The sequence below is a fragment of the Triticum dicoccoides genome, chromosome 7A (genome assembly GCF_002162155.2).
Source record: "Triticum dicoccoides isolate Atlit2015 ecotype Zavitan chromosome 7A, WEW_v2.0, whole genome shotgun sequence".
Classification (NCBI taxonomy): Eukaryota; Viridiplantae; Streptophyta; class Magnoliopsida; order Poales; family Poaceae; genus Triticum; species Triticum dicoccoides.
The window spans coordinates 93,961,604-93,970,930 of record NC_041392.1 but is presented as its reverse complement, the minus strand read 5'-3'; positions in this window follow the sequence as shown (position 1 = coordinate 93,970,930).

Below are 9,327 nucleotides of genomic sequence, written 5' to 3'. Positions count from 1 at the left end.
TTTGGAAAGCGCAAAAGGAAGTTTTGCGGAGTCCAGGGGCCAGACGCCAGGGTCCCTGGCGTCTGGGTCCAGACGCCGGGATCCCTGGCGTCTGGCCCTGGAGTCCGAGAAGGACTCTTGCCTATCGGGTGAAACCGACTTTGTGAAGGCTTTAACTCCATGTTTCGACCCCAGGGCTCAAGATATAAATAGAGGGGCAGGGCTAGCACCAACGACAGATCAAGAAACACAAGTTGATCCACGTGATCTATTCCTTAGCCGTGTGCGGTGCCCCCAGCAACCATATTCCTCGATAATACTGTAGCGGAGTTTAGGCGAAGCCCTGCTGCTGTAGTGCATCAAGATCGTCACCACGCCCTCGTGCTGACGGAACTCTTCCCCGACACTTTGCTGGATCGGAATCCGGGGATCGTCATCGAGCTGAACGTTTGCTCGAACTCGGAGGTGCCGTAGTTTCGGTGCTTGATCGGTCGGATCGGGAAGACGTATGACTACTTCCTCTATGTTGCGTCAACGCTTCCGCAGTCTGTCTGCGTGGGTACGTAGACAACACTCTCCCATCTCGTTGCTATGCATCACATGATCTTGCGTGTGCGTAGGAATTTTTTTGAAATTGCTACGAAACCCAATAGTGGTATCCGAGCCTAGGTTATTTATGTTGATGTTATATGCACGAGTAGAACACAAGTGAGTTGTGGGCGATATAAGTCATACTGCCTACCAGCATGTCATACTTTGGTTCGGCGGCATTGTTGGACGAGACGACCCGGACCAACATTACGCGTACGCTTACGCGAGACCGGTTCCCCCGATGTGCTTTGCACATAGGTGGCTTGCGGGCGACTGTCTCTCCAACTTTAGTTGAACCAAGTATGGCTACGCCCGGTCCTTGCGAAGGTTAAAACAGAGTCTATTTGACTAACTATCGTTGTGGTTTTAATGCGTAGGTGAGATTGGTTCTTGCTTAAGCCCGTAGCAGCCACGTAAAACTTGCAACAACAAAGTAGAGGACGTCTAACTTGTTTTTGCAGGGCATGTTGTGATGTGATATGGTCAAGACATGATGCTAAATTTTATTGTATGAGATGATCATGTTTTGTAACCGAGTTATCGGCAACTGGCAGGAGCCATATGGTTGTCGCTTTATTGTATGCAATGCAATCGCAATGTAATGCTTTACTTTATCACTAAGCGGTAGGGATAGTCGTGGAAGCATGAGATTGGCGAGACGACAACGATGCTATGATGGAGATCAAGGTGTCACGCCGGTGACGATGGTGATCACGACGGTGCTTCGGAGATGGAGATCACAAGCACGAGATGATGATGGCCATATCATATCACTTATATTGATTGCATGTGATGTTTATCCTTTTATGCATCTTATCTTGCTTTGATTGACGGTAGCATTATAAGATGATCTCTCACTAAATTATCAAGAAGTGTTCTCCCTGAGTATGCACCGTTGCGGATGTTCTTCGTGCTGAGACACCACGTGATGATCGGGTGTGATAGGTTCTACGTTCAAATACAACGGGTGCAAAATAGTTGCACACACGGAATACTCAGGTTATACTTGACGAGCCAAGCATATACAGATATTGCCTCGGAACACGGAGACCGAAAGGTCGAGCGTGAATCATATAGTAGATATGATCAACATAATGATGTTCACAAATGAAACTACTCCATCTCACGTGATGATCGGACATGGTTTAGTTGATTTGGATCACGTGATCACTTAGAAGATTAGAGGGATTCTATCTAAGTGGGAGTTCTTAAGTAATATGATTAATTGAACTTAAATTTATCATGAACTTAGTCCTGGTAGTATTAGCATATCTATGTTGTAGATCAATAACTCGCGTTGTTGCTTTCATATGTTTATTTTGATATGTTCCTAGAGAAAATTGTGTTGAAAGATGTTAGTAGCAATGATGCGGATTGGATCCGTGATCTGAGGTTTATCCTCATTGTTGCACAGAAGAATTATGTCCTTGATGCACCGCTAGGTGACCGACCTATTGCAGGAGCAGATGCAGACGTTATGAATGTTTGGCTAGCTCAATATGATGACTACTTGATAGTTTAGTGCACCATGCTTAATGGCTTAGAATCGGGACTTCAAAGACGTTTTGAACGTCATGGAGCATATGAGACGTTCCAGGAGTTGAAGTTAATATTTCAAGCAAATACCTGAGTTGAGAGATATGAAGTCTCTAACAAGTTCTATAGCTAAAAGATGGGGGAGAATCGCTCAACTAGTGAGCATGTTCCCAGATTGTCTGGGTACTACAATCGCTTGAATCAAGTGGGAGTTAATCTTCCAGATAATATAGTGATTGACAGAATTCTCTAGTCACCATCACCAAGTTAGTAGAACTTCGTGATGAACTATAATATGCAAGGGATAACGAAAACAACTCCCAAGCGCTTCGTGATGCTGAAATCAAGGAAGGTAGAAATCAAGGAAAACATCAAGTGTTGATGGTTGACAAGATCACTAGTTTCAAGAAAAGGGCATAGGGAACAAGGGGAACTTCAAGAAGAATGGCAAGCAAGTTGCTGCTCAAGTGAAGAAGCCCAAGTCTGGTCCTAAGCCTGAGACTAAGTGCTTCTACTGCAAAGGGACTGGTCACTGGAAGCGGAACTAACCCAAGTGATTGGCGGATAAGAAGGATGGCAAAGTGAACATAAGTATAGTTGATATACATGTTATTGATGTGTACTTTACTAATCTTTATAGCAAACCCTCAGAATTTGATACTAGTTCAGTTGCTAAGATTAGTAACTCGAAACGGGAGTTGCAGAATAAACAGAGACTAGTTAAGGGTGAAGTGACGATGTGTGTTGGAAGTGGTTCCAAGATTGATATGATCATCATCGCACACTCCCTATAATTTCGAGATTAGTGTTGAACCTAAATAAGTATTATTTGGTGTTTGCATTGAGCATGAATATGATTTGATCATGTTTATTGTAATACGGTTATTCATTTAAAGAGAATAAATTGTTGTTCTGTTTATATGAATAAAACCTTATATGGTTACACACCCAATGAAAATAGTTCGTTGGATCTCGATCGTAGTGATACACATAATCATAATATTGAAACCAAAAGATGCAAAGTTTATAATAATAGTGCAACTTATTTGTAGCACTGCCGTTTAGGTCATATTGGTGTAAAGCGCATGAAGAAACTCCATGCTGATGGGATTTTGGAATCACTTGATTATGAATCAGTTGATGCTTGCGAACCATGCCTCATGGGCAAGATGACTAAAACTCTGTTCTTCGGAACAATGGAGCGAGCAACAGATTTGTTGGAAATCATACATACTGATGTATGTGGTCCGATGAATCTTGAGGCTCGCGACAGGTATCATTATTTTCTGATCTTCACAGATGATTTGAGCAGATATGAGTATATCTACTTGATGAAACATAAGTCTGAAACATTTGAAAAGTTCAAAGAATTCCAGAGTGAAGTGAAAAATCATCGTGACAAGAAAATAAGGTTTCTACGATATGATCGCAGAAGTAAAATATTTGAGTTACGAATTTGGCCTTCAGTTAAAAACAATGTGAAATAGTTTCACTACTCATGCCACCTGGAACACCACAATGTAATGGTGTGTCCGAACGTCATAACCATACTTTATTAGATATGGTGCGATCTACGATGTCTCTTACCGATCTACCACTATCGTTTTGGGATTATGCATTAGAGACAACTGCATTCACGTTAAATAGGGCACCATCTAAATCCGCTGAGACGACACCGTATGAACTATGGTTTGGCAAGAAACCTAAGCTGTCGTTTCTTAAAGTTTGAGGTTGCAATGCTTATGTGAAAAAGTTTCAACCTGATAAGCTCAAACCCAAATCGGAGAAGTGCGACTTCATAGGATACCCAAAAGAAACTTTTGGGTACACCTTCTATCACAGATCCGAAGGCAAAATATTCATTGCTTAGAATGGATCCTTTCTAGAGAAGGAGTTTCTCTCGAAAGAAGTGAGTGGGAGGAAAGTAGAACTTGATAAGGTAATTGTACCTTCTCCCTTATTGGAAAGTAGTTCATCACAGAAATCTGTTCCTGTGACTACTACACCAATTAGTGAGGAAGCTACTGATAATGATCATGTAACTTCAGATCAAGTTACTACCGAATCTCGTAGGTTAACCAGAGTGAGATCCGCAACAGAGTGGTACGGTAATCCTGTTCTGGAAGTCATGTTACTAGACCATGACGAACTTGCGAACTATGAGGAAGCGATGATGAGCCCAGATTCCGCGAAATGGTTTGAGGCCATGAAATCTGAGATATGATCCATGTATAAGAACAAAGTATGTACTTTGATGGATTTGCCCGATGATCGGTAAGCCATAGAAAATGAATGGATCTTCAAGAAGAAGACTGACGCTGATGGTAATATTACTGTCTACAAAGCTCGACTTGTCGCAAAAGGTTTTCGACAAGTTAAAGGGGTTGACTACGATGAGACCTTCTCACCCGTAGCGATGCTTAAGTCTATCCGAATCATGTTAGCAATTGCCACATTTTATGATTATGAAATTTGGCAGATGGATGTCAAAACTGCATTCCTGAATGGATTTCTGGAAGAAGAGTTGTATATGATGCAGCCGGAAGGTTTTGTCGATCCTAAAGGTGTTAACAAAATATGCAAGCTCCAGCAATCCATCTATGGACTGGTGCAAGCATCTCGGAGTTGGAATATACGCTTTGATAAGTTGATCAAAGCATATAGTTTTATACAGACTTGCGGTGAAGCCTGTATTTACAAGAAAGTGAGTGGGAGCACTAGATCATTTCTGATAAGTATATGTGTATGACATATTGTTGATTGGAAATAATGTAGAATTATTCTGCAAAGCATAAAGGAGTGTTTGAAAGGAGTTTTTCAAAGAAAGACTTCGGTAAAGCTGCTTACATATTGAGCTTCAAGATCTATAGAGATAGATCAAGACGCTTGATAAGTTTTTTCAATGAGTACATACCTTGACAAGATTTTGAAGTAGTTCAAAATGGATTAGTCAAAGAAAGAGTTCTTGCCTGTATTACAAGGTGTGAAGTTGAGTAAGACTCAAAGCCTGACCACGGCAGAAGATAGAAAGATAGAAAGAGAATGAAAGTCATTCCCTATGCCTTGGCCATAGGTTCTATAAAGTATGTCATGCTGTGTACCAGATCTATTGTATACCCTGCACTGATTTGGCAAGGGAGTACAGTAGTGATCTAGGAGTAGATCACTGGACAGCGGTCAAAATTATCCTTAGTGGAATAAGGAAATATTTCTCAATTATGGAGGTAACAAAAAGGTTCGTCATAAAAAGTTATGTCGATGCAAGTTTTGACACAGATCTAGATGACTCTAAGTCTCCATCTAGATACATATTGAAAGTGGGAGCAATAAGCTAGAGTAGCTCCGTGCAGAGCATTGTTGACATAGAAATTCGCAAAATACTTACGAATCTGAATGTGGCAGACCCGTTGACTAAAATTATCTCACAAGAAAAACATGATCACACCTTAGTACTCTTTGGGTGTTAATCACATAGCAATGTGAACTAGATTACTGACTCTAGAAAACCTTTTGAGTGTTGATCATATATCGATGTGAACTATGGGTGTTAATCACATGGTGATGTGAACTATTGCTGTAAAATCACATGGCGATGTGAACTAGATTATTGACTCTAGTGCAAGTGGGAGACTGAAGGAAATATACCCTAGAGGCAATAATAAAGTTATTATTTATTTCCTTATATCATGATAAATGTTTATTATTCATGCTAGAATTGTATTAACCAGAAACATAATACATGTGTGAATACATAGACAAACAAAGTGTCACTAGTATGCCTCTACTTGACTAGCTCGTTAATCAAAGATGGTTATGTTTCCTAACCATGAACAATGAGTTGTTATTTGATTGACGGGATCACATCATTAAGAGAATGATCTGATTGACATGACCCATTCCATTAGCTTAGCACCCGATCATTTAGTATGTTGCTATTGCTTTCTTCATGACTTATACATGTTCCTATGACTATGAGATTATGCAACTCCCGTTTGCCGGAGGAACACTTTGGGTGCTACCAAACGTCACAACGTAACTGGGTGATTATAAAGGAGCATTACAGGTGTCTCCAAAGGGAGATGTTGGGTTGGCGTATTTTGAGATTAGGATTTGTCACTCCGATTGTCGAAGAGGTATCTCTGGGCCCTCTCGGTAATGCAGATCACATAAGCCTTGCAAGAATTACAACTAATATGTTAGTTGTGAGATGATGTATTACGGAACGAGTAAAGAGACTTGCCGGTAACGAGATTGAACTAGGTATTGGATACCGACGATCGAATCTCGGGCAAGTAACATACCGATGACAAAAGGAACAACGTATGTTGTTATGCGGTCTGACCGATAAAGATCTTCATAGAATATGTAGGAGCCAATATGGGCATCCAGGTCCCGCTATTGGTTATTGACCGGAGACGTGTCTCGGTCATGTCTACATTGTTCTCGAACCCGTAGGGTCCGCACGCTTAAGGTTACGATGACAGTTGTTATGAGTTTTATGCATTTTGATGTACCGAATGTTGTTCGGAGTCCGAGATGAGATCACGGACATGACGAGGAACTCCGGAATGGTCCGGAGATAAAGTTTGATATATATGATAATAGTGTTTGGTCACCGGAAGGGTTCCGGAAATCACCGGAAGGGGTTCCGGATGTTTCCCGAAATATTTGGGTACGAGAACACTTTATTTGGGCCAAAGGGGAAAGCCCACAAGGTTTTTGGAAAGCGCAAAAGGAAGTTTTGCGGAGTCCAGGGGCCAGACGCCAGGGTCCCTGGCGTCTGGGTCCAGACGCCGGGATCCCTGGCGTCTGGCCCTGGAGTCCGAGGACTCTTGCCTATCAGGTGAAACTGACTTTGTGAAGGCTTTAACTCCAAGTTTCGACCCCAGGGCTCAAGATATAAATAGTGGGGCAGGGCTAGCACGAAAGACAGATCAAGAAACACAAGTTGATCCACGTGATCTATTCCTTAGCCGTGTGCGGTGCCCCCAGCAACCATATTCCTCGATAATACTGTAGCGGAGTTTAGGCGAAGCCCTGTTGCTGTAGTGCATCAAGATCGTCACCACGCCGTCGTGCTGACGGAACTCTTCCCCGACACTTTGCTGGATCGGAATCCGGGGATCGTCATCGAGCTGAACGTTTGCTCGAACTCGGAGGTGCCGTAGTTTCGGTGCTTGATCGGTCGGATCGGGAAGACGTACGACTACTTCCTCTATGTTGCGTCAACGCTTCCGCAGTCTGTCTGCGTGGGTACGTAGACAACACTCTCCCATCTCGTTGCTATGCATCACATGATCTTGCGTGTGCGTAGGAAATTTTTTGAAATTGCTACGAAACCCAATAGTGGTATCCGAGCCTAGGTTATTTATGTTGATGTTATATGCACGAGTAGAACACAAGTGAGTTGTGGGCGATATAAGTCATACTGCCTACCAGCATGTCATACTTTGGTTCGGCGGCATTGTTGGACGAGACGACCCGGACCAACATTACGCGTACGCTTACGCGAGACCGGTTCCCCCGATGTGCTTTGCACATAGGTGGCTTGCGGGCGACTGTCTCTCCAACTTTAGTTGAACCAAGTATGGCTACGCCCGGTCCTTGCGAAGGTTAAAACAGAGTCTATTTGACTAACTATCGTTGTGGTTTTAATGCGTAGGTGAGATTGGTTCTTGCTTAAGCCCGTAGCAGCCACGTAAAACTTGCAACAACAAAGTAGAGGACGTCTAACTTGTTTTTGCAGGGCATGTTGTGATGTGATATGGTCAAGACATGATGCTAAATTTTATTGTATGAGATGATCATGTTTTGTAACCGAGTTATCGGCAACTGGCAGGAGCCATATGGTTGTCGCTTTATTGTATGCAATGCAATCACAATGTAATGCTTTACTTTATCACTAAGCGGTAGGGATAGTCGTGGAAGCATGAGATTGGCGAGACGACAACGATGCTACGATGGAGATCAAGGTGTCACGCCGGTGACGATGGTGATCACGACGGTGCTTCGGAGATGGAGATCACAAGCACGAGATGATGATGGCCATATCATATCACTTATATTGATTGCATGTGATGTTTATCCTTTTATGCATCTTATCTTGCTTTGATTGACGGTAGCATTATAAGATGATCTCTCACTAAATTATCAAGAAGTGTTCTCCCTGAGTATGCACCGTTGCGGATGTTCTTCTTGCTGAGACACCACGTGATGATCGGGTGTGATAGGTTCTACGTTCAAATACAACGGGTGCAAAATAGTTGCACACGCGGAATACTCAGGTTATACTTGACGAGCCAAGCATATACAGATATTGCCTCGGAACACGGAGACCGAAAGGTCGAGCGTGAATCATATAGTAGATATGATCAACATAATGATGTTCACCAATGAAACTACTCCATCTCACGTGATGATCGGACATGGTTTAGTTGATTTGGATCACGTGATCACTTAGAAGATTAGAGGGATTCTATCTAAGTGGGAGTTCTTAAGTAATATGATTAATTGAACTTAAATTTATCATGAACTTAGTCCTGGTAGTATTAGCATATCTATGTTGTAGATCAATAACTCGCGTTGTTGCTTTCATATGTTTATTTTGATATGTTCCTAGAGAAAATTGTGTTGAAAGATGTTAGTAGCAATGATGCGGATTGGATCCGTGATCTGAGGTTTATCCTCATTGTTGCACAGAAGAATTATTTCCTTGATGCACCGCTAGGTGACCGACCTATTGCAGGAGCAGATGCAGACGTTATGAATGTTTGGCTAGCTCAATATGATGACTACTTGATAGTTTAGTGCACCATGCTTAATGGCTTAGAATCGGGACTTCAAAGATGTTTTGAACGTCATGGAGCATATGAGATGTTCCAGGAGTTGAAGTTAATATTTCAAGCAAATACCCGAGTTGAGAGATATGAAGTCTCTAACAAGTTCTATAGCTAAAAGATGGGGGAGAATCGCTCAACTAGTGAGCATGTTCCCAGATTGTCTGGGTACTACAATCGCTTGAATCAAGTGGGAGTTAATCTTCCAGATAAGATAGTGATTGACAGAATTCTCTAGTCACCATCACCAAGTTAGTAGAACTTCGTGATGAACTATAATATGCAAGGGATAACGGAAACAACTCCCAAGCTCTTCGTGATGCTGAAATCAAGGAAGGTAGAAATCAAGGAAAACATCAAGTGTTGATGGTTGACAAGATCACTA